The 25234-nt window shown below is 40.7% G+C and overlaps 1 protein-coding gene across 1 annotated transcript in view; it reads right to left on the bottom strand.

Annotated features, from left to right (window-relative positions):
* The window catches only part of LOC118566746 (serine/threonine-protein kinase PAK 1-like), a 67822-nt gene that overhangs the window by 38756 nt on the left and 3832 nt on the right, over positions 1–25234 (bottom strand). The window contains exon 2 of the mRNA XM_036150068.1: positions 13405–13455. The gene's annotated coding sequence lies outside the window, so the exon portion shown is untranslated. The remainder of the gene's footprint in view (positions 1–13404; positions 13456–25234) is intronic.

Raw genomic sequence — 25234 nt, 5'->3', positions numbered from 1 at the left:
GCGCGAGCTATTTTTAGAAACACAACGTCACGATGACGTCACATCACGTGGTACGCAGTGGGACAAACTCCGGAAAGCCGCCGTTGTTTTGCTGTAAAAGAGACGTGCGTTAGCCTAGGTTTTACTCGGTAAACGACTGCTTTTTCCAAATCTAAGACCGTGGTTTTTAAACATTGTTGCTATGGAACGTGCAACAGCGACTCGAGTTACGCTGATCGGCCGCATATGAAGGATGTTTTCTTCAAGACTGCCAAGGAGAAATGTGTGCGCTGGGTACACCGGTGCGGTCGGCCTACACAACAGTTCAACCCGGAAAAAGTTACCAAATTCAAGTACATATGTAGCAAGCATTTTGTCGGAGGAAAGGGCCCAACCGAAGAACATCCTGACCCAATTCCAGCGACATCAAGTCAAGGTAAGAGTATTTTGGTGGCCGACATGTTAATAAAGTAGCGCCTGCTACCATGACAGCATATAGGCTATCATGGTAGCAGGCGCTAACATGATAGCCTGCTACCAGGATAGCTTACTCAAAAACATTTCAAATGAGACAAACATTAAACATATACCCATTCCTGGACGGTGATTGCAAACAACAACAACAAAAAAAAAAAAAAACGGCCGACGCTGCCATGATCGCCGCGCAGGAAAAAAAAACAAAGCTTACCGTTCATCAACTCGGCCAGTTTTCCAGTCTTTTTAAGCCATCGAACCTCAAGCCATCGTTTGAGCTGAAGGTTGGTGTGTTCTTCAACAGTGCGACCAGTAAACCGTGTGCCTGGGACATCGTCTTGGGAAAGTTTAACGGCTGTAAAGTCGGTCATGTCGCTAGTTCTGTTGTGCTTGTAATAGCTGGGTTATCCGTGCTTTCTCTCCTGTATGCCCTACCTAAGCGGCAAAAGGGGCGTTGCTCTTGAGACGGTGACGTCACGTGCGCGGTACCGCATTCCCACCATAAATTGTTTGGTGGGAAGAAGTCTCCCAGGCACATTGCAAAAGCTGAACTAAAAATAAGTACAATTTTCTTAAAATTAGTGTATCTGTCCTTGATTTGAGCAGGTAAATAAGATTATCCGCCAACAGAATGAGACTTTTGCACTTAAAATAGGAACAACTCATCTCAATCATCTTATTTCAAGTACAGTATATCTAATTATCTTATTTTATGGGTCAAAATACTAATATTTTGACCCCTAAAATACAGATAATATTTACCTGCTCAAATCTAGGACTAAAACACTAATTTTAAGAACATTTTACTTATTTTTAGATCTGTTTTTGCAGTGTAGGGTGCGTTGCAGGTCCTTGGGGTCAGCCAGTCAGTTTTTAATGGACGTTGCAAGGACTATGCTTCTTTTGGACCTTTGTGCCATCACCAAACCGAGCCTTTTTAAAAGCAAATTAAAGACACATTTCTTCTGAAAGGTTTTTAATGTTCCATTGCACATTTTTTTTTTTTATTGAAATTGTTTGTTTTCTGCAATCTTTTTGAGTGTTATCATTTTATTGTTGCGCACTTTGGTCTCATTTGGACCTCTTAAAGCAAATCAATAAATAAATTATGCATTACTAGGATTCAACTATAAATAAACAAATTAAAAAGGAGAGCCAAATAGTCTACAACTAGCTTTCTAGGATGATTTAATTGTAAATCTGAAGGGATATGGTTGTTTAGTGGAAAAACTGGGGCACAATTATGGCTTCAGCTGGACTTGGTGCCAAACTAAACCAGCGTTACAGTCTAGTCAGTATCAACTCTGTTTTAGACAAACATTTATTACATGTTTTCATATTTTCAAAATATAAATCAGAATTTTTTACAACAGTTTTTCTGGCCCAAGTTTTCCGACTGTGATTATTTTTCAATTAATACATTAGTTGAGTAAAAAGATTTCCTTTAACAGTCTGAAGACCGCACAACAAAAAACATCCGGCTTGAGTCCGTCATCTCCATCTGCAAATTAAAAAACATTTAAAGCAACCTAGTAGTCCGTTCTGTTCATTAGCTCTGAAGCAAATAATAATAACTCGGCACAGGTGGGAAAAATTAGATTTTCTACAGAAGACAAACTAGAAAAAGAAAGAAATGTGAATCATCTCATCTCTAAGGAATCCAAAAGCAACAATATTACCTGAAACCAACCAGAGGAAATAAGTAGAAGGATAAAATGTGAAATAAAGGTCAGTAAACAATAGCAGCATACTAATCTGTAACAGATAAAGCGCAGTAACCCGTTAAACACCACAACACTGATGCACAACAAAATCCAATAAGGCCACCACACACACACACACACACACACACACACAGCTCCACATAATCAATACTGACATGACACGGTCACATTAAGACCCCCACCTGAGACGCCTGATGTCTCAGGTCTGTAGACAAAAAGCCGTCTGACCTTTGACCGCAGGATGGCGTTTAAGTTTTTGCCTCGTTTGAAATTTTAAAATGTGTCTCCTTAGTGGCAAAAGTAATAAGAAAGAATCTACGCAAGTCGTTTAATGCCTTGAATATGAAAGCAGCTCCCAGTTCTGGACAGTGAGAACTTGATAAACCGTGGGAAGCCGTGTCTGATCAGCATTCTGAATGAAACAGAACCCCATGACGGGAAAAAGCAGGTAGCAGAGAAGTTAAACGGCTTCATTATGCATCTATATAAACTACAAGGAAGGAAGCCTAGCCCCGCGTACACTGTACAAGTTTTTCCCCTTTTCGGGCCGATTCTTCAGTCGTGCGTGCATTTTTTGAATCGGGCCGAATTTCAGCTTGATCGTACAGGGGGGGAGGAGGGGGGACTGCTTCTCACGACCACCTCCCGATCAGGAATCGGACGATCGGTGAAAATCAAACATGTTTGAAATTCAGTCGGCCGTCGTGAGGTTTTCGTGAGCGCATCCTGCTGTTCAAGCAGAGCTACGACAGTTTACGAGCCGTTTTTCCCCCAACCTCGCGCAGTGCACACACGCAAACAAGTAGATTTAACTGACTATCGTGACATTGTTGATAAACAAAGAGGAAAAGGCTGGGGTGTTAAATGTGCACGGCCGCCAGCTTACCTCAAGTTCTTTCTGTAAAACTGGCAGAGCGTAGTAGTCATGTTTCCTCAGCCATGTCTTTCTCCAAATACGTCGTCGCCTTTTCTTTTTAGGGCTTTCTGCACACAAAATTACACATATTGCCAAAGCAGCGCGTTTCTCTCCGGTATTGTATACAGTAGCCATCGACACTTCCGTCTTCTTCTTCTTGTTCTTCGTCGTCTTCTGTCTACGTTTGGACGTACAGTGTGAGCACTCCAGTCGCGTCCGCGCGTCGCGTCGTACACAGATCGTGAGCGGTGAACTTTAAACCCCGCGGTTCCGTCGTACAGTTTGAGATGTATATAAGTACCACGACTGAAAAACTCGTACAGTGTATGCCCGGCTTAGCAATTAATCTGAGAAGCATGTGGTTCCCCTACCGTTCTACCAGAGAGCCGCTCACGCCCCGCTAACTAAAGGCGTCCGCTTTCTGAGGATGGCTGCCCCACAAACTCCCACGGAGTCGGTAGCACTGAGCGTCTTCTAGCCGCGCAGACATTGTCGTAGTCTGTTCTGATTAAAGAAATAAACGCCTAACTGACCCAGTAGTTATCACCAACAAAATTTGCACCGCTTGCGTTGGGAGCGCGGCATCTAACGGGATAAATCCGTCCTTTAAGGACGCATTCATTTATTTCATGTGGTGCCCTGATTACTTCAATATGCCTTATACAAATATGAGGATGATCACGGCTGTTCAAACTTGATTATTATAAACATTAATGCTCAATGCAGCATAAACTCAAGTAAATAGTCATTTTCAGATGCCCTACAAAAATATAATTTGCTTTGATTGTTGCAAATCACCAAAAGTCTTTCTGTTGGAGACAAAACAACCTTCCTGAGTCCATCACTGTAAACAGACGTGTGCTTTATTCTTGGAAAATGCATTTTGGTTGCTAGTCAGACCCAAAGAATGGATCAGAAACATCCCCAATGTAATAAAATTTAAATTTAATTAAGTTAAGCTCCAAAATATCTCTAAAGATCTCTAAAGAGATTTTCATTCAATCAATAAGTAGGAAGGAAGAGAGGCATGTAGCCTTCAGAATATAACCATGTATAAAGATACATGAGAGACAGAAACATAAAAAGAGAGACAGAACCTTGCTGCTCGTATAAATCTGTAATATTAATGGACAGTAAAGTGATAGAAACATCATAGCAACCCCACAAAAAAGAACTGACGCTATGATTTTTACCCCCCACCCAACACAACATTTCTAGGGGAAACACTGGAAGTGAAGTCATTAGTCATGTTTTGCTTATTAGAAAATTGACATTTTTGTTCCTGCATTTATGAGAAATGCTAAAAAACAACAATTAATAACAGAATTATTGAAAACATGACATGATGGTTTAATGCGTTTGTTCTTCATCACGAACACAAGCCAGTAAAAGCGAAGAGTGAAAAATCAACACGGGGGTCGTCTCATCTGCTCTGAATGCATCGCTGATGTAAAAGTAAAGCTCTGTGGTCAGAGTTGAGTCACTGTCTGTGGTGATGAACCATCAGGGAGGTTTTACAGGAAAAATAAAGAGGTGATCTGGAATAAAACAACAACTTAAAACCCTGAGGAACCAGAGGCAAAACAAAAGGCAGAACAGATACGGCTGGAGCAGAAGTACAACAGAAACTTCTAACATTTACATCAATGATCATTATTTGACTGGGTTCAAAAATAAAGATTAAGAAGACAGATATACTTTTATAACTGTGTGGCCTGGCAGTGACAGAGAGCAACATAACTGCTCCTATATGAAAAAAGAACATATTTCTCATCACTGTAAAAATGAAAGTAATTTCAGAGTTTCGTGCATCAGGAAAAACAATGATCTGACCTTCACCAGATTTTAAAATTTTGTCTAAACTTAAGTGGTTAAACAAACACACCCTATTCTAATCTGTCATTATTTATTAAACTAATCAAAGCCAAAATGGAAATTCATTGTGTTACTAAGTGCTCCCTTCTTTAGGATTAAATATTCAAATATCTGCCAGACGACGGTAAATCAAACGCATCTGATTAAACGGATCTTCCCAAATGTAACGACCTTACAGAAAATGTGCATGCCTGGCACGCACACACGTGAATTAACCCAAAGCCAAGGTGGAACCACAGCAGCAGTGAACTCGCTGCTGCTGCCCATTAATCTGAGAAGCGTTATGGCCATCTTCACAGCGTTCTACGGAAAGAAACAGCTCCTTTCATAAAACAGCTCCCACCATAAACCCACACAGATGACCCGCTGTCTGAGCCGCCTTTAATCACAAAGCAAGCAGGCAGGGACTTCTCAACAAAGTCCAGTGGTCTGATCTGTGTCCGCGCTCTCCAGAGCAACCAATCCATTGTCAGCACATGACAAGAAATGCTGGGAATGACGCACCGATCCGTCCTGAAGTGTTTTTGCTGTTAATCCACCAGTCAGCTAGCAGCACAGACAGCCTAATCTCTACATCAAACTCAGTGACCATCTCAGTTAGTGTCTTTAACTTTAACACAGACGCCGTCAAAAGCCTCCAAATCCTGGCTTCAAGTGTTTTATTAAAGGAGTTATAACATTTAAGAGTCAATAACCTTCCCTGGAGTGGACGTCCCAGCCAGTTCAACCCAGAGCGCCATCTCAGACTCTACAGACTACAGTCAGTCAGCAGGTTGAATAAGATTGTGACAGGACAGTTACAAAAGGACTAAACAAATAGAACTCGTTTGGACTTAACGCACTTAAAGCACGGTAGTGGAGAGGGGGGTAAACTTTGGGCCTGACCCCAGCCACATGTAACCTGACTCCACCAGATGGATTTGCTCCGCATATCCATCTGGAAACCTTCCGTTGAAGTAATTTTGGGAAGGGGCGAAAATACTGGTTAGCTGATTGGCCTATGTTGGTGATAGACGGGCCAAATAAACCAATCAGATCAACGAAGCATATGACGTACTAACACGACAAAAGGAGCCAATTGATAGATCAAACTTTTGCCGAAACCAGTCGGGAGAAGAGCAAAAACATATTTTCCTCTAAGAAAAGCCTCCAGAGCAGTGTTTTGCTCTTCTTTTAGTGAAGAAATACTCTGTAATTCCGATAAAACTTGCTCAATAGCCACGCTAACGCTAGTTTTATCGGCTGAAGCCGCCATGTTCTTTAGACTGAACTGTCGCGCTTCTCGTTGCGTCACACCTCAACCCGCCTCAAAGCCAACGCTGATTGGACGTTCGTTTGGTGAACGGCTCCAAATTTTCTTTAACGGAAAGTAGCCAGACTGATCTGCGAGTGAAACCTTGAAAGCTCGCGAGATCAGGATGGTCTCACGAGGCGAAGCTACATGACCTTGGGACATTAAAGGTAGAAGTTTTCCCAAATGCCTTCTTGTATAACTGCGCAAGATCATCTCATCCGCTCTTCAGGGGGTTTGGGCAAAAGAAAATCTCCCAAATCCTCTCTGGTCTTCTTCCTATAAACATGAACGCGGTTCTCTTCTTGTGACTCTCAGCCATGTACAAAGTATACGGTGAGAGGAGCGGAGCTACAATGAACGGCTAACCGCTAAGCTAACAGGATACACAAACACTAGAAATGTCTAGCCAGCAAGCAGTGTGCAAACTACAGCAGCCAGCAAACTGTGAAGGAACGAGCGCGCACACTGGCGTTACGTTAGCGCATCAGAATGATTGGCATGTGGGACAACCAGTAGATAAGGTGATAAACCCAGAGCATGAGGGACAGAGGGGCGGGGGGGGGGGTGAGAGCAGGAACAAAACTCTGACCAATCACTGCCCTTCAGACCGAATGGCAGTGATTGGTCAGAGTTTTTACAGGCCTGCAGCTCTCACAGAGACTTAATTATTTAACCTCCTTTTTCTGAAAACATAAGCTATTTACTACTTTCAGGGTGGAGGGACCATTTCACCCAGGATAACAAAAAGTGTTTCTGAACAGGATTACCAACTATAGCTTTAAAGCCACTGAGTCCTACCAAGAACTGCTCTGTATACAAAATGATTGGAGAGTCAAATCAGAGGCTTTCCGTGATGCGATAAATGCTGGAAACAAAAACAAAAACTCCTCCACCTGTCCACTTAAAACGACTTTAATCACTTAAAGTCAGATCAGGACAGCTGAGTGGAAATTATGAGAGGAAAACTGAACAGAGGAACAGCAGTGTGGAGCATCTGATGCCTTCCCATGATGCACTGCAGTACCTTAAGCGGCACACCCATTGTTTGATGATGTTTATGGGCTTTAAGCACGCTAACCAGAAATTAAATCAATAACATGGATGCAAACGCCGTCATAACTGAGGTGAACACACGGAGAGCGATCAGGAAACATAATGTGCGTCATCAGCATAATGGATGATTTATACAGTTTATGGCCCACGAGCACTTAGGACAGGAACACGTGATAAATCAATCGTAGGCTCAAATAAGGAAGGTTTTTACAGTCTGGTCAATTTAAAAACCTGCATGTGTAACTCTAGGAGTCTCACAATCATATTTTAGAACATCTTCTTTCTTGTTCGGCAAAGTTTTACTTTTAAGTGACCTGCTGTAGTGCAGAAGCTTCAGGGTTTCTGTGTCTCCTTCACACCTTTAGTCCGCATCTTATGCTCCGTCAAGCTGTTTAATCTGGAACCTTTACTCTAATTCATCAGAAAGGAAGCCGCATCTCTGAAAAGGATTGTGTGTTTTGTTTTTTTAATAGACGACTGAAAGAACGAAGCAGGAATCTCACCAGAGTGAAAGGTTGAACAGAGACAGACTGTGAAAAGAAGGCAGAGACAAAGAGGCCACAAAAAGACTAAAGGATAATGGAGACTGAGTGGAGCACCAGGAGCGAGAGACCTACTGAAATAAAAATGGCAGATATGAGAGAGGGAGAGACAGGGGGGAAGGAGAGGAGGAGCGGGGTTCAAAGGAAAATAAAAAAGCACGGGACCCAATGCAAGCTGAGTAGCAACAGAGCTACTAAACTATGCACGAATTAAAGCTGCACTATGTGTCTAGCCACAAACACACAGAGCTGCTGTGATGTAATATTTGCAAGGCTGCTGTTTCCAGGGGTCATGCATTCATAATTTGCATCCCAGTAGAAAATGACCCCCAAAGATTTATTCAGTTTTGTATTTTTTCACATCTGAATATTTCAGATAAGTTTAATATCAGGCAAAAAGCTATTTTCAGTTATTAAGAGAACATTCTGATATCCAAGCCAACCCGACCCCTATGTAAACAATATTGTCGCCCTTTGAAGCTAAAAAAATATATTTTTATTTCCATTTCACACCTGTTGACCTGTAGAAATAGGACAGCACTGAAATAGAACCTGTCCGACAACAGGAAGTAGGCTAAAAGATCTTTAAAAAAAAGAAACACATTGATTACAATCCTCAGCTGAAACTAAACAGTTGTTTAAAAACACAATCCATTTGTTGGAAACACCATATAAATTTGGCATCAGGCTTTAAATGAGAAGTCAAGGCTCTTGGCTTTAGCACTTATTTGGGGCAATATTGCATTTAACCCTGCACAAAGTTTTTAAATATGCATGAAGAAAGGTGTATGCAAAATTAAGGACTTGTACAATGAAGGAGTGTTAATGTCTTTTGAACAGTTAAATAAATACAACTTACCCAGGAAACATCTTTTTAAGTATCTCCAGATCAGAAGCTGTTACCAATTTATTAAATCTACTGTAGAACCTCCACGGGCCACCATAGAGAATATGGCTGTTAATTATCAGAGCAGAGGTCTTTGTTTCAAATTTTACAATATTTTATTGGCAGCATCAAAAGAAAGTAGCTCATTGTATTTGCAAGCCTGGAGATCGGATTTAAAAACCAACATCTCCATTCAGGAGTGGAATATTTCCTCTTTATCAGCCCAAAAGCAAAAAGTCAATACAAGGTTCAGATTACTGCAGTGCAAATGGTTACTTAGGACATAAATCACAGCAGTAAACGTCATTATTTCAACCCCAATATTCCTGATGACTGTATAAAATGTGGAAAAGAAAAGAGAACACCCTATCATTGTATTTGGCGGTGTGAAGAATAAAAAATAATGTTTGGAAACAAATAAATCATTTTAGATTTAACTGAATGTAAATACATACATACATACATACATACATACATACATACATGGGGGCTGGACGATACAGAAAAAAAAGCATGTCTATAAAATAGAAATATCGATCGATAGATAATTGTCAACTAATTCATAACACATATTTAAGTGCACCCCTGGCCATTTTATGCTGTTGCTTAGCAACCTATTTTTAGATAGAGAACACACCAACACACTCAACCCTTTCAACCAAACACACACACACACACACACCTGTTTTTAAATGTGAAACTTCTTGACTTTAGCCTGATATAAACAAAATTTGTAATTGCTTTAAAATGGAAGGACACAGAGAGGCCTTGAGTGAAGCAATGGATGGATCTGATGTCTTATATGGCCAAAGGAAAACAGGAGGGCCTCAAAGACATATGGCTGCCCTTTCTGCAACTTGTAACATACTTTGATTTGTAGAAACGGACCTGTTAAGTGAGTGTATGATGGATTTTTTTTTAGGGTGGAGAGAGGGTGTGTGTCTGGGTTGTGTGTATTTTTATTGCTTTGTTTGTTTTCTTCTTTATATGTGTGTTCCTTGTTAAAAAAAAAAAATTAAACCGCAATAAACAACAACACAAAGTCAAAACGACCAAAAACAACATTTAAAATGTCACATGTCTCCTTTAGGCCTCAGTTAGGGTTACTGTATCGATTTAATCAGTTCCAAAGACACAGGCGTGTCTGAAATTAACTTCCTGATTCACAGGCCAAGTTGGCCGGTAGATGTAATAATCAACTGGCCAAGCATATTTTTTACTGGCCAAAGTATTAATCCTGACTGACTCCTGCTAAATATCTCATATAATCCCGCTAGGTAATTGGGTAACTCGCCATGCGGCAGCTAGGCCTCTGAAATTTACTCGCCAAATGGAAAAGTTACTTGTATTTGGCGTCTGTTAATTTTGGACCTTGCAAACTCCCCAAAAAACATTCTATTCATCCCAAAGACTTTTATATACATATATATTCTGTGAACCGACGAGCCAAAGGTGGAGTTTCCTTGTAAAGTGTGCGTCCCGCTAACAGCTATTGTAAAACTAGGAGTGTTTCAGAAAAAACTAAAACATCGTATTTAACACGGTGGCAATGTTGTGATGGTTTGGGGCTGCTTCTGGAAGAGTTGTTGTACTGGAGAAACCACAAATTCTGCTTTCCACTATTAAATCCAAGATAAATCACAAAGTAAATTGTGATTTATCTTTTTTTTTTACTGTTTTATAATCCTTTGAGAGACACCCGTCCGTCTCATTTCCTATCAGAAACAAACTTCCTGGTACAGTTGCAAAGAAGAGGAAAAACAAAGTGAGTTCATGCTGAACTACCAAGAAATGTAGGTCAGGACATTCAGATTACACTTTTTCCAACAGTGCTGAAACACATGCATGAATGAATGCAGTAAAAAATATATAAAATATGCATAGCAAAGCCTCTGAGCCCACCAACTCCGCTCCATCCCCCTCCAGCCTAGACGCAAACACACACACAGGTGTGCTGAGGAGTCTGTCTTCATCACCGACCCACCAGCTGTCAAACCCGCCCCTCACCCTCCCCAGCATGGCCATGAATAATGGACGCTGCACTGCATGATGGGAGAAAAGCAGAGTTGCGTTACAGTTCCCTTACATAATGTGAACAATAGTTTCCCCTCACTAAACCGAACGAAATCAAGTCATGTATACACAAAACGTCACAATAACCTGTGATGCATTCAGTGACTGACTGAAAAAACCCTAAAACAAAAACTTGTTTTAGGTTTTTTTCATTGCAAGAAAATATTGCAAGAAAATCATTGCAAGAAAATATATGTTCAATATTGATAAAGACAAAATATCAGAAAAAGAAGACTTAAGTCTTTGTGTAAATGTTTCTAACTTGTTGTGCAGTTCACCATTTGAGGCTTTATATTATAAATGGCTGCCACAACCAGTGTCCAAAGCCAGCCTGGGTTCATGCATGTGGCTGATCTGATGCCGGGCTCAGCGCCTCAGACTGCATCGTCCTGTACAGACGAATGCTGCAGGTTATAGGCCACGCCTCTTACCTGGCTGCGTGATCTGAAACCACACACGGCTCCTTGATTTTAATGGCTCCAGTTGTAAGACGTGAAAGGACAAAGTGATTTGTAAATGAGGGATTGATGATTAGAGAGAAACCGATACCGATTATTATCAGTCTGACCGATACTCGGTATGTGCTGCCGGTTTGTTTGGGGCTGATTCTTCAACCAGATATTGATGAGTCTCAAAACTTGCGTTTAATCCAGCTAATATTAACAATCAGCTTCAGAGCGCAGTTTGAAAGATGCACAGAAAAAAAAAAAACATCCGTCTTACGGCAGCACTTTGCTAGTACTTAAAAGTGTCACAGTGTTTTTAGTTTGGTGGGGGGGAGAGAGAGAATAAACACTGACCAATGCTGCAGTGTATGGAGATTATTACATGTAAGGTTAGATGCTGTCCTCGTAGTGATTGGCTTCATGTGGATACATAATTCTCCATGGGAACGAACACACGCAGTGACAGCTCGCCTGCTGGAGATCAGACGTTGGTTTTTAGACAGAAACAGACACCGCTGTCCTTTCCCGCTCACAGTGAGACATATACACTTAAATTGGACAGTAAAACTACATTAAACGTTGTTCTTGGCACCCAGTCTTACAACTAGAGACGCACGATATATCGGTATCGACCAATATTAGTCATTTTTTAACATATCGATATGGAACAATATAGGCCAGTTAAACTGGGCCGATATTGACAACCAACGTTTATTTCCAGCTAGTTGCCCTTTATACCTGTGTTTAAAGAGGGGGAGGTGAGGAGGTTGAGCGTGCAATCATGTTAAAGTGACAGTGATGCATCACAGACAGGACTGTTTTTTTTTTTTTTTTTTTTTAATGAAGCAGAGATAAATACATTTTAAAAAAGCAGTGTGTAAGTCTAGACTATAACCCACATTTAAAAAAAAAAGTTATAACAGTTTTCAGTTGGTACAAACTTTTAACTTTTACAAAAGTTAACCATCACATAAATGTAAATGTGCGCACACACACACACACACACACAGGTAAATATCGGTTATCAGACATAACAGCAATATTAACATCAGAAGTCGATATCGGCCCAAATTTCATATCGGTGCATCTCTACTTACAGCATTACCAGCCACTGTCTGCCAGTGAGGGAGTTGAGATGTATGCGCTTCACCTGAGCTGAAGACATGGCAACTGAGTGCGCTAATAGGTCGGCGAACACATGGACATATCGGCCGATGCCAATAAAGGAGGAAAAAAAAAACGTAAATATTGTCCGGTCGATCTCTATTGTGTATGCATATTTATTGGAGAACTATGATCTGAGACGCGCTAATGCGTCATATGAAAACAAAGAGAAGTTAGCCTAACACTGCAGCAGACTGCTCTGTAACAAAACGATGCCATCAGGAGCGAGATTTGAGTTTATTAGAGCGCAGCTGTTTGTGTCGAGTCGGATTTATCGTTCGAAACAAAAAGGTCGTCCTACAGAAAGCCATATATCGGAACAAAGGGTCTGCGGATGACGAGGTTAACGGATGTTTCAGTGTGTTACTTTACTACGAGTAAATTAACATATACACACGGCACTGATGGACACATTATTGGCAAATAGCTATTCACAAATGACTCCAATAGGCATTGGAGACAAAAAAAAAAAGATCCTGATTGGAACATAATTTCATCATATTTAAAGTATCAGTGTATAAAAAGCTTGTAGTCTTGAACTAAACACACTGGCAACAAGTGATAAGTCTAAAAACGTATTCCTCGTTTAAGATAAATGATTACAAGCCACAGCATCTGCTTGTCGCTTCATTATGTGACACCTACCGATGTTTCTCAGCACTGTTCTATTTCCAGCCATGCTTCTTAAAAATATCCATGGCTTAAGTTCATTGATCTGTGTTGGATCAGTGGATTTCCACAGGATTCATCCCCTGTGTGTTAGAGGTGAGTCTGTAAAATGAGACGCAATGCTACGATGATCTGAATGTAACTGTGCTCTTCACAAAATCACAGCAACCACATCCAACCACAATTAATTGTTGAATTATTCAACTTAACAGCATTAAACTCTTTAGCAGTACTGGCACAAAAATCCCCAGAACGGCGTAAGCGTTACATTTACCACACAGGACTGAGCTGTTTGCAAGTTAGGCTTACCTGATAACGTCGAGTCCGGACACTTCTTAGCAGACAGATTCAACCTGCAGTCTGCATAGAAACACACAAGTTAAAATATTATTTAATGCACTGTCTCTTTGAGGCACAGCGATAACAGTTTGTACGTTTGTTAAATCGATTTCCAGACAGGCAGCAGAAGCATAACGGGATGTTGTCTAGGTTAACAGCTCAGGGGAATAGCAATCTATAATCAAGTGTTAACCTACCAAAATACAATAAGTTGTTTCATATTAAGCTCCTTTTAAAACTGGTAAAAATACCAGTTTTTTTAAACCCAGGTTATTCGTTAGATTTCTGTTTCCACAGCTCTGAAAGGCCACAGAAAATGTATTTAAATCGGCCAAATATGGGTAAGTTGTGAAGAAAAAAAAAAAAAAGCACTACCCCTCCTGTCCAGCGGGTGGCGGTAATAAGAACCCAAAGGTATCGGCAACAGTCCCGCCGTTACATGAGCGTAACTTCTGTCACCTAACAACCGTGACGGTGTGACGCACAGACCTGTGAAGCCGCAAAAATGTAACTAGAAATTTGATTTGTTTAATTTTTTGTTAACGGAACTTTACCTGAATTTATTTTTGTCTGGTTAAGAAAAATACTATTTACACAATGTATTATGAGCTAAGGCAAGGCAAGGCAAATTTATTTATATAGCACAATTCAGTACAGAGAAAATGCAAAGTGCTTTACATGATTAAAATATAGGAAAATAAAACAGAATAAAAGCAAGTAGGGATAGAATGTAGAAACAAAAAAGAACATTAAAAACAGTAGAACAGTTTAACTAGAACAGTCAAAGAACAGTTAAAGACGTAATTTGATGATAACAATTGAATAATTGATTGTGTGATCGAGTTAGTCCAGACTTTTTTTTTTTGGTAAGAATAAACAGCAAACTAAGACAACCCGGGCCAATTTTTCTCTACCAAAGGTACGAGCTTGTTTAGCCTCATGCACACCTACAGTGTTTCATTAGAAGAAAAAAGTTGGGGGCGTGGCTTAAGGTTCAAACTAAACTGTTCGAATTTGTGCAGGATCAGGTATAGCTTCTTTAATTTGAGGAACTCCTCCTGTTAAGGACATCTCTGAATGCCTTTGAGGACTTTTACTATTAAGCAACGTAATACACGGAGCAGATATTTGAGTTTTATGTAGCCACATTCTCACCTAAAAACATCGTAACTGTTTTTTTTGTGTCACAGAAAGCCTAATATATCAAACTTTGATATGCTTTAGCTTCTCTCTTATGTTATTGGGCTTCCATTTCAACAATCTGCTTCAACAATCCTGGGATAATCTGAAAGTGTACACATGAGAAGTTGTAATTAATTGGATAAAAGTGTGTCATAACACTCAGACAGCTTTCAAAATCCCCAGTAAGGTAAAAGGGGCTATAAATAAGGACGGGGCTGACATTTTTTTATTTTCTATTTTTCTTGAACAAACTGCGCTGCTGTCGTATAAGACCATTTGTTTGCAAAGAGAAGGGCAGAAGGTGAGCCTGCAGCTGTCCACACATTCACACCTTACTGCGAGAAAACACACAGCAGGACTGTAAACCCCAGACAGACAGGAGGTTGCTTTAGCAGCTTTAGATTACGGCTTATTAAGGTGTTTTTAAAGTCTAATCACCACTGGTTCACACAATATGTTGCCACCTGTAAATCTAGCTGCGTTGGTATTTTTGTAGCAGAATTAAAACTTGTTAAAACTGCTGTTGCGGATTTAGCTATTTATGCAACTGGCTCTGTAAGAAAACAGCACTGAATCGTTTTTAAGTTTAACAACGAAAGTCACAGCATTTATCCGGTTATTTTTGCAAACAAGAAGTCAGTTTAATACAACTCAACCTGACTGCTAATACGCTGTGGACAAAGACCTGTCTTTTAGAAAACACATAACTCTTTAATGTATTGCATCCATATTATGTTTAATTTCATTTGTCCTGGTGTAATACAAAATTTTAAAGGAGCTATAAGTAATACTGACACCTTGTGGCTCAAATCGGTACAACAAGCTTGCCAATCACAACAATCTAATATGCCGTTTTTAAACGGTGTGTTGCTGTTGTGAATTTTTACTAACACAGGACAGGTCTAGGATATTATATTATATTATATATTATATTATTATATTTTATTTCTTTTCTGCCTTTCTGAGGCAGAAATGAAATAAAACTTCCATGTCTGCAGGCTGCTTCTCTTTTGTCAACATAAAATACCAAATGTTGCGCTCTGTTTTGGGAACCCTGGGAACTCTCATATGATTGGCTCAGGAACCAGGAAGTAAACACAGTATACACTCGAAGTAGTTCTGGACCGTAACTCTAGGTTTGAAAAGAGAAAAACGTGACTAAGACATTGTTGATGGAGAGGAACGATTGTTTATAGGGAATGTTTCTAACATCCTGGGTGATAAATGAAAATGATTTAGGTTGATTTTACCGTAAATATCTGACTTATAGCTCCTTTAAGTACACTGTAATTGTATGTTTATGAAAAGGGTCACGTAAAGGTTAAGCTGACCTACTTGCTTGACCATATTTTAAACTGCTTAAAGGAAGAAAGGTGTTAATGATGCTTTTTTTTTTTTAAGCTGAGGTGAGAACTCAGCATGAAACCTCCCTGTAGGGCAGAGGACAGAAGGAGGAGGAATCTTGACTGATAGAACGGAGAATAAAGAAGTTTAATGCCACTAGATGTTATACTAGAAAAAATACATTTATATTTTTGTCACTATTCAGTGTTGCCATCAAGCTTATGTTTAAATTAAGGGAAAATTAACCTTAATGTGACCAGTTTCTTTATTACCCAATATTCTTCCCACATCTTAGGCAAATACATTTATCCTGGTTTGACATTGAACTACAAAAGTCTAAATTCACCTGTAGCCTTAAATAAATGTATAAATGAATATAATATACTTAGATAGATAAGCTGCTTTAGACAGCAGATAAAACATGTTCTATGGTTTTGCTAGGGAATTTTTTTTTAAACCCAAGAGGAGTAGAAATGTATCCCTTCAATAAAATAGAGAAAATAATACAAGTCCCATGTTTCATGATGGGTGATGGAGTATTAGTACATTATTGTAATACAATCGCTTCACAGACAGAAGGCAAAAAACAAATAGAGACAGAAGACAATTAAAACCAGTCAAGTGGAAGAAATGAAATGCAAATAAAATAAATTGCATGAGGTGGAACAGGAATTCTTGTTGAAAGGTAGCAGGAATAGACAGAGTCAGGGCAGTGGTTAGACAAAATGTATGGAAAGAAAGAGCAGAGAACAGACTGAGGAAGGAGAGAAACATGTGAAAAGAAAAAACAAAAACTTATAGATGGGAGCAGAGAGGAGGAGGCCTGACCATCTGCCTTGCACTGTTGGGATACTTGGAAAGGTTTGGGCTGGGTGGTATCTGTACAAATGACATCACGACGTTGGTATTTGAAAATATCAGGATACAGTTGGAACTCCCCTTCCCTGAAACCCAGAAAAACCCCAGAGAGCGAGACTGAATCGGACACGCAGCATAATTCTGTTGGATAACAGCCTGGATTTAAAGTTTCTGGCTGAATCCACCGGTGGAGTTCAAGACCAAGTCTTATTTTGTTGATTTCAGTGACCACACTGCAAAAATGGATCTAAAAATAAGTAAAATGCTCTTAAAGTTAGTGTATTTGTCCTTGATCTGAGCAGGTAAATAAGATTATCTGCCAATGTAATGAGTATTTTGACCCTTAAAATGAGATAATTAGATATCCTGCACTCTAAATAAGATGATGGAGATGAGTTGTTCCTATTTTAAGTGCAAAAATCATATTCCATTGGCAGATCATCTTATTTATTTAAGGACAAATGCACTCATTTCAAGAACATTATAATTATTTTTAGTTCCAGTTTTGCAGTGCAAGTACTTTTATTTTGATTAAAAAAAGACATATGTTATAAGAATGTGTATCTAGATAATTGTTGGACTGTATTTATCACAGAGAAAAGAGATATTTAAGGCACCGCTGACATTAAGTTAAACTATGAATTTGACTGATTTAATTTACTGTACTGAATCAACAGAGAGGACAGATGTGTTTATGTATGTCAGGGACAGCTGATGAGGTAAAAATGGTGTCCGGTCATTAGAAATAAAGCACTGGTGCTGCTCCAAGAAATGATCGTATCAGCGGCAGCAACCATGAGCGACTCGTTAATAAACAGGATCTTTATGGCACCTTCACGAGGTTTAAATAATCCTAAAAACAGGTCCGTTCCAGTGGATGTCCGGCATTATGAGGGAGGCTGCTGTTGTGAAACCGGTTAAAAAATGTGTGAATGCTCAGACAGCAGCCAGTCTTCTGAGCTGAGGAGCCTCCTGATTGGAAAAGAGCCACAAACAAGTGTGGGAATCAGAGCAGAGACACAGAAGAGACACAGATTAAAATCAGATTTATGGGCCTGAAACTGACGGAGGGTTCTGGCCAAGTGAACCGTGGCTCTAGTAACCGGGGGACAGGAGATGTAGCGGTAAATCCTGAAGCTTTATAGGGGGGGGGGTCCCCTCTAAACAAGACTGCGCTCCTCCATCCACGACCCAAACAGCCCAATAGATCACGGCTGGACTGTGGAGAAATCAGGAAAAAACTCCTTAAGCCTGATAGAAAAAAACACTATTGAAGGTTTCCTTACACCTTACACCACACGATGCCACCCTGCTACTACAACAGGTACCAAGCCTGGCAGCATTGGTGCTCCTGTCATGATCTGGGGTCTTGTTTTAAAGGGGGGGGGGGGTTCTGGGCCATCATGGGTTTCACCTTTACTGTGAAGGAGAACGTACAATCCAGTGTTTCCCCTACAGTTCAACAAGAGTTGAAATAGGGCTGGGCGATAAATCGATTTAATCGATTAATTCGAATTTACAATTCTTTAAGATTTCATTTTTGGAAAATCTGGATTTTATTTTGCCAATACACTCATTGGGTTTCCATGAAGAGAACAGCATGTGATGCTGAATATATGTTTAGGCAAATGTATTGTCAAAATATTGTTAAGTGGAAAGTTTTTTTTTACCATAATACGAGGTACTTCATTTACTTATTTACTTTTTTTTTTTAACTTAGTTTGAAGTTCACAAGTGCAGTGAAGCCTGTTCTTAGCTCAATGTGTAATACCACTAGCAGCAAATGTTTTGTTATATTTTAATTGTTTATAATGGCACGGCTGCCATCTTGTTTTACATGCATGTTTCTCAGCTTGTTTTTAGTTGCACTTTGAATTCAGGTCAACTCCCTGACGAAATGCTTGACATAAAAAGCAAGGTTTTAAAATAATTTCTTTAATTTCTTTTTATGAAACAAAAAGGAGGGAAAAAAATCCATTAATCGGATTTGGTATGATAAAATCGGAGATTTATTTTTTAATCCATATCGCCCAGCCCTAAGTTGAACGGCCAACAAAACTGCCCGTCCCCCCCAAGGAAGTTAGGGCATGCAGTGAATTATTACGTCTGTGCGTGTTCGCGGGTAATTTTATTAAAATTATCCTTTCTAAATAGCATCATCCTGAGCTATTACATGATAAGGTGGGCATGAGTCCGCGGACAGGTTAAGAGCAGAGCCCAATTTGTACGAGCGCGTACGCGGCGCCACACCATAAATTGTTCGGCAGGAAGAAGTCTCCAAGGCACATTGCAAAAGCTGAACTAAAAATAAGTAAAAATTTTCTTAAAATTAGTGTATCTGTCCTTGATTTGAGCAGGTAAATAAGATGATCTGCCAATGGAATAAGATTTTTGCACTTAAAATAGGAACAACTCATCTCCATCGTCTTATTTCAAGTGCAGGATGTCTAATTATCTTATTTTAGGGGTCAAAATACTCATTCTATTGGCAGATAATATAATTTGCCTGCTCAAATCAAGGACAAAAACCCAAATTTTGAGAACATTTTACTTATTTTACGGTCTGTTTTTGCAGTGCAGCTGCAGCCTCTCTGCACCATGGACCAACAGGTTTGCTGTCACATATGTAGGCAATAAGTGCACTCAGCTATGAAGTTTGAAATGTCTGGAGAGTCAGCAGGTGTGCAACCAGGTGTGCAGCCGCCTTTAATGTTTCTCTAGTCGTCGCTGCTTTACTTTCAGCTCAGAGTCACCTGGGTTCGCACGCAGGTAAACTCACACTCCTGGCAGGTGAGAGAGCTCTCAGAGTCACCACATCATTTTTACCTGCCTTGATAAACAAGAAGAAACTACAGAATTAGTATCACTAATCCAACGAGATAAATGCATTCTTTAGCAGTTTTTTCCTGTTGTTACATTTGTTTATTTCACGTGGTGCCCCGATTACTTCAATATACCAATATATCATATTTGCCTGATATAAAGATGACTACGTCTGTTTAAACTCGATTATTATGAAGACCAAAGCTCAATGCAGCACGTTCTCAATTCAATTAAATTTTATTCATATAGCACCAATTGATGAAACATGTAATCTCAAGGCACTTTCCAAAGTCAAATTCTATCAGATTGGTCAAAAAGTTTCCTCTCAACAAGTACACGGCTCTATGGTCATTTTCAGATGTCCTACAAAAATACAATTTGCTTCGATTGTCGCAAATCATCAAAAGTTTATCTGTTGAAAACAAAAATCCATCTTCCTTCCATGGATGAAATAAGACGGCTGCTTTATTCTTGGAAAAGATGGACCCCATGAACGGACCACAAGCAGATCCCAAATGTAATGAAATTAAAATTTAATTTTCAAAAATATTAAAGAGATTTTCATTCAATCAAGAAGTAGGAAGGAAGAAAGGCATGTAGCCTTCAGAATATAACAATGTATAAAGTTACCTGATAGAGACAGAAACATAAAAAGAGAGACAGAAAGATGGCTGCTCGTATAAAGCTTTAATCTGTGACATTAATGGACGGCTAAGTGGAAGAACCACCCCCCCCCCCCACAGAGAATTTCTAGGGAAAACACTGCAATAATTATTCTTGTTAATTGAAAAGCTCCAGTGCGGACTGCAGCATACAGCCAATTAAAGTTAAAACTAGTATAACTTTACCGAGCGGGGCTCTGTAAAGTCCCGTTATCAGGAGTTATACACGGACCCGTGATGCTGCAGCCACTCGTTACTCGTCATGACGACGCCAGGGCGGGTACATTGTCTCACGGAGAGGGTTAATTGCTCGTCTCAGGCACAAGATTAAGAATTTATCGTTTCGGCTCCAGAAGGAGTTGCGGCAGGAAGCGACACATGAAGAAGCCGAGAACATTACAGGAGCCCAAACGTGGGATGCAGAGCAATTATACTCCCCCACTCTCTTCTACCCAGGATTCTGGTATATTGCTGCCGATATGATAGAAGGACCACAACCTCGCTGTAATGAGGCTGTGCATCTCAAGGATCTCGAGGAATTCATGCCTAGACAAATAACTGGTGGGGGGGCTTTGTTGTTGACACACCCAGGAGGACCTCACCGAGATATTGCAAATACCAGTCGTGCTCCAGTTAATGATTCACCCCACACAGGGTTTCCACTACCTGCCACGCCAAAATAAAAGCCGCCACATCTTCAGAATGAATAGAAAAATATTTATTTCAATTGAATTTTATTTATATAATGCCTAATCATGATACATATCATCTCAAGGCTCTTTCCAAAGTCAGATTCCATCAGATCCTCCAGGTTGGTGAGAAAGTTTCCTCTCTAAGGAAACCCAGCAGGTTGCATCAAGTCTCTCCAAGCAGCATTCACTCCTCCTGAAAGAGCGTAGAGCCACAGTGGACAGTCGTCTGCATTGTTGATGGCTTTGCAGCAATCCCTCATACTGAGCATGCATGAAGCGACAGTGGAGAGGAAAACTCCCCTTTAACAGGGAGGAGAACCTCCACCAGAACCAGAACCAGGCTCAGTGTGAACCAATAAATGTTTGCACCAAATCAGTCGTGTTTTTCAGTCGTCGTCTGGGTGGATGCATCTTTATGTTCCTCTGCCTTCAGCTCATACAACAACAAACGCACAAAAACACTCGCACATGTGACCCGAGAACTACAGCAGCTACGTCACGTCCGTTTGCTAACAGCTAGCGTTTAGCTCAGGCTAATTACGTAGCGGGATTATGTGGCGATATTTAGCAGGAGTCAGTCAGACTTACCTTGGCCGGTTGATTTTATTTATTTTTTTATACATCTACCAGGCGACTTGGCAGGTGAATCAGGAAGTAAATTTCGGACACTGGTTGTACCTTAAACAGCCACAATCACATGGGAGGTGGACAAGGGGAGTGGTGGCCTAGTGGTTAGAGCAGCGCTTGCGCTCTGAAAAGGATGCAAGTACCCGGCTCGATCCCCAGTACCGGCACTCTGGGTCCCTGAGCAAGACCCTCAACCCCCAATTGCTCCCGGGGTGCCTTACAGTGGCAGCCCACTGCTCCCCAATGGGGATGGGTTAAAAGCAGAAAACAAATTTCGTTGTAATGTATGTTTCAATGTATGTTTCAATGACAATAAAGATGATATTACTATTACTATTACAGTAATGTGGCAGTGGTGGCCTAGTGGTTGGAGAGCCGGGAGTCTTGGAGAGGCCCCAAGGGTCATTGGTTGAAAGCTCAGTCTTAAAGACTCAGTGATAAAGACTCTTGACCACAGATTGCTCCCCATGCGCCATTGGGCAGCACACTGCTCCCTAAGGGATGGGTTGAACATGGAGACAAATTCCCCCTTTATGGTACTACAAAGGGAAATGTTTCTTTAACTGATACCAGAGTTTACCATAATATCATTCCTTTAAACATCTGTATTAGAAGCTGCTGCAGATATTATGGTTTAAATGTAGAGGAGACTCTTGGTGACTTATTCATGAGTGATGGAGAAAGAGATGGTTGTTCTGGTCTGTTATCTAGATTCACAGCTCTCGGTCCGGACCCTGATGGTCATGAGATATGGGTCGTGACTGAAAGAGCGAGATACCAGATACAGGCGGCTGAATTTGCGTTCTGTGTAGGGTGGCTGGTGAGCTTGGAGTAGAGGCGCTGCTCCTCTGCATTTTAAGGAGTCGGTTTGGTGATCTGGTCAGGGTTCCACCTGGACGCCTCCCTTTGGAGGGATGTGGGGGCAGGTCTCACCGGAAGCTGACCCAGATTACGTCTGAGGGACTATAACACCCTCTTTGGCCTGGGAACCTTTTTTTTGGTTAAGAGGAAGTCCGTGGATGGAGAGGAAAATTCCCGTTAAGCCTCCCTCTTCTGTAGCCGTTTCTCCTGTGTAGCCAAAATATGTTTTTCAAAACAGACACCCTGAACATGTTTAGTGTATTGTTTTAACATATTGAGGGATTGCTGCAAAGCCATCAACAATGCAGACGACTGTCCACTGTGGCTCTACGCTCTTTCAGGAGGAGTGAATGCTGCTTGGAGAGACTTGATGCAACCTGCTGGGTTTCCTTAGAGAGGAAACTTTCTCACCAACCTGGAGGATCTGATGGAGGCTGACTTTGGAGAGAGCCTTGAGATGATATGTATCATGAATTGGTGCTATATAAATAAAATTGAATTGAATTGAGCTCGCCGTGTGGCAGCTAGCCCTCTGATATTTACTCGCATCTGCCGTCTGGCGAGTGTTGATTTCGGACCCTGCGTACAACCCAGCCTTCGTTACTCGGATCTTTAACATATTTATGGAGCCAAACGTCTCCAAGTCACTCATTTGGTCATTTTGGTCATACGAGCAACAGAAACCGCTTCTAGACGCATCCCCTCAGCATTCCACATGAATTTACCTCAATCACTATTAACAAAGAAAGCATCTCCACCTGTTAGGTCTCCGCTCCTCACCTCTAATTGGGCAGTGCCCCCCCACTCCAGGTTTAACGAAACTCAACAACGGCTCATCTTTTCAAGCAGAATGCATCAGCAGCTTGATGATCAAACCCACAGCAGAGCCCTGCCACTTATTTCCAGCTTACACACCCACCCTAACCAGGCGTTTTATGCGCCATCACATCAATCCGATGGATGCAACGCTTCAAGATAAAAAAAAATAAAAATCAATGCAGGATCAAAACTTTCATCAGGATTGACCCGGTCCAGTGGCTTCATGGGGGGAAAATGGGAAGCAGAGATGTAGTTTTGGTGCTGCGGTTGGTCTAGACGCCGCGCTCAGCAGGCCCAGCAGCCTTCCAGGCAGACAGTCTATGCATTATTCAGCTGCTGGCCGGCTTTTTGCTGCTCCAAAGCCAATCTGACTATTTATGCTGGTCTGACAGTGAGCACAGCAGATGGAAACATCAATGATAATTAGACTTCTGTGCGAGTGCTGGTTGTGAAAATGAGTCTGCACTTAGATTCTAATAATGTTTTAATATGCTAATAACCTTTAAGTTAAATTAAAAACTTGTTGCCTTCAGGCAGACGATACAGAGAAATCAGAACAAGAACCAACCGTTTTAGAGACAGTTTTTACCCGACAGCAATAACAAAACTAAATGCAACCAAAAATAACCATTAATTATCATGGATGATGTGTGTGTGAGAATGTGCTATTTTTTTATTTATTAGTTGTTTTTATCAGTTATTTGTTATTTATTTCTTATATTGTGTGTAAATTGAGGGACTGAGATTTATTTATTATTTATTTATTATTATTGTTGTTGTTTTTTTTTAAACATATGCACGGATCGATGGCACTTTTTAAATTTCGTTGTTCTTGTGACAATGACAATAAAGTTTTCATTCATTCAAAAAAGCTTCCATAACAAGCTGAAATAAAACTGAATCTGCTCCAGTCTGTAAATTAACAGCTACACACGCAGGGAAATATGCTTGTTCACCTTTTTTTTTTTTTTTGGCTCTCTCTTGGCGCTGGGGGGAAAAAAATCACAAGACTGGAAACAGATGATAACAGCCGGCCTCCATTCGTCCAGCAGCAACAGACCTGCCTCCCAGCACCTTGACAGATGAGGAGATTATAAACAACGGGAACAGGACGAAATCCTTCTGGTAATAAGCAGCTCCGTATGGTCAGGCCGAGTCCAAACAAACTCGTCTCGGGGTTAAAAATACCTTCAATGACAGGTGAGACGGAGCCAAAACACACAAAGTGATAACATGGACATACTCTGACAACAGTCTGCTGTCTCCTGGCCTAACCGAGTCAAATGGGCCGTTAGCCCCTCCCCGCCTTCCTTGGTGCTGCCGAGGCGTCAGAGCGACAACTGCGTGGCCTCATGCCTCGCGTGGGACAATAAAACACTCCTTTCACCACACCCAGATATCTATGGCAACAACTGGGCCGCTATCAGCCACCAGCCGGTGCTCTGGATGGCGTGTTCCTGCAGCCCCGTGTTCCTCACTGGTTAATTTTAGAGCCCGCGGCCTTGATGTTCATCTGTAGAGCTCACAAAAGACTGATAGGAGCTACGGTTACATGTACAGATTACAGAATTCACTGGTATAATCACGCTGCTTTTTTAAAAAAAAAATAAAGCTTCCTTCAGCCACGGCAGACAGAAAACACAACAGTCACTGTAAAAACTTCTATCAGTGCTGCTGGTTCTACGTTTTAGGACAAAGCGACCAATTATCTGGTCCTAATCCAGGGGTTTAAAATCTAAGTGTAAGTCATTTATTAAACAAGCTAGTAGCAGAAATGAACAGGTTGTATGAGAAAAAAAAAGTGCAGCCAATGATTGACTAGCTTTTCAAAGTGGATTTTTGACTTTATCATAGTTATTGAAACGATTTGGTCCACTTTTGTCACAAACTTTCCTTTTTTACAAAGCTTCTAGTTAGAGTGGCTCATGTTAC

Source organism: Fundulus heteroclitus, chromosome 18 (assembly GCF_011125445.2).
Source record: "Fundulus heteroclitus isolate FHET01 chromosome 18, MU-UCD_Fhet_4.1, whole genome shotgun sequence".
Taxonomy (NCBI): Eukaryota; Metazoa; Chordata; class Actinopteri; order Cyprinodontiformes; family Fundulidae; genus Fundulus; species Fundulus heteroclitus.
The sequence above is the reverse complement of the archived record's forward strand: the minus strand, read 5'-3'. Positions and strand labels throughout refer to the sequence as shown.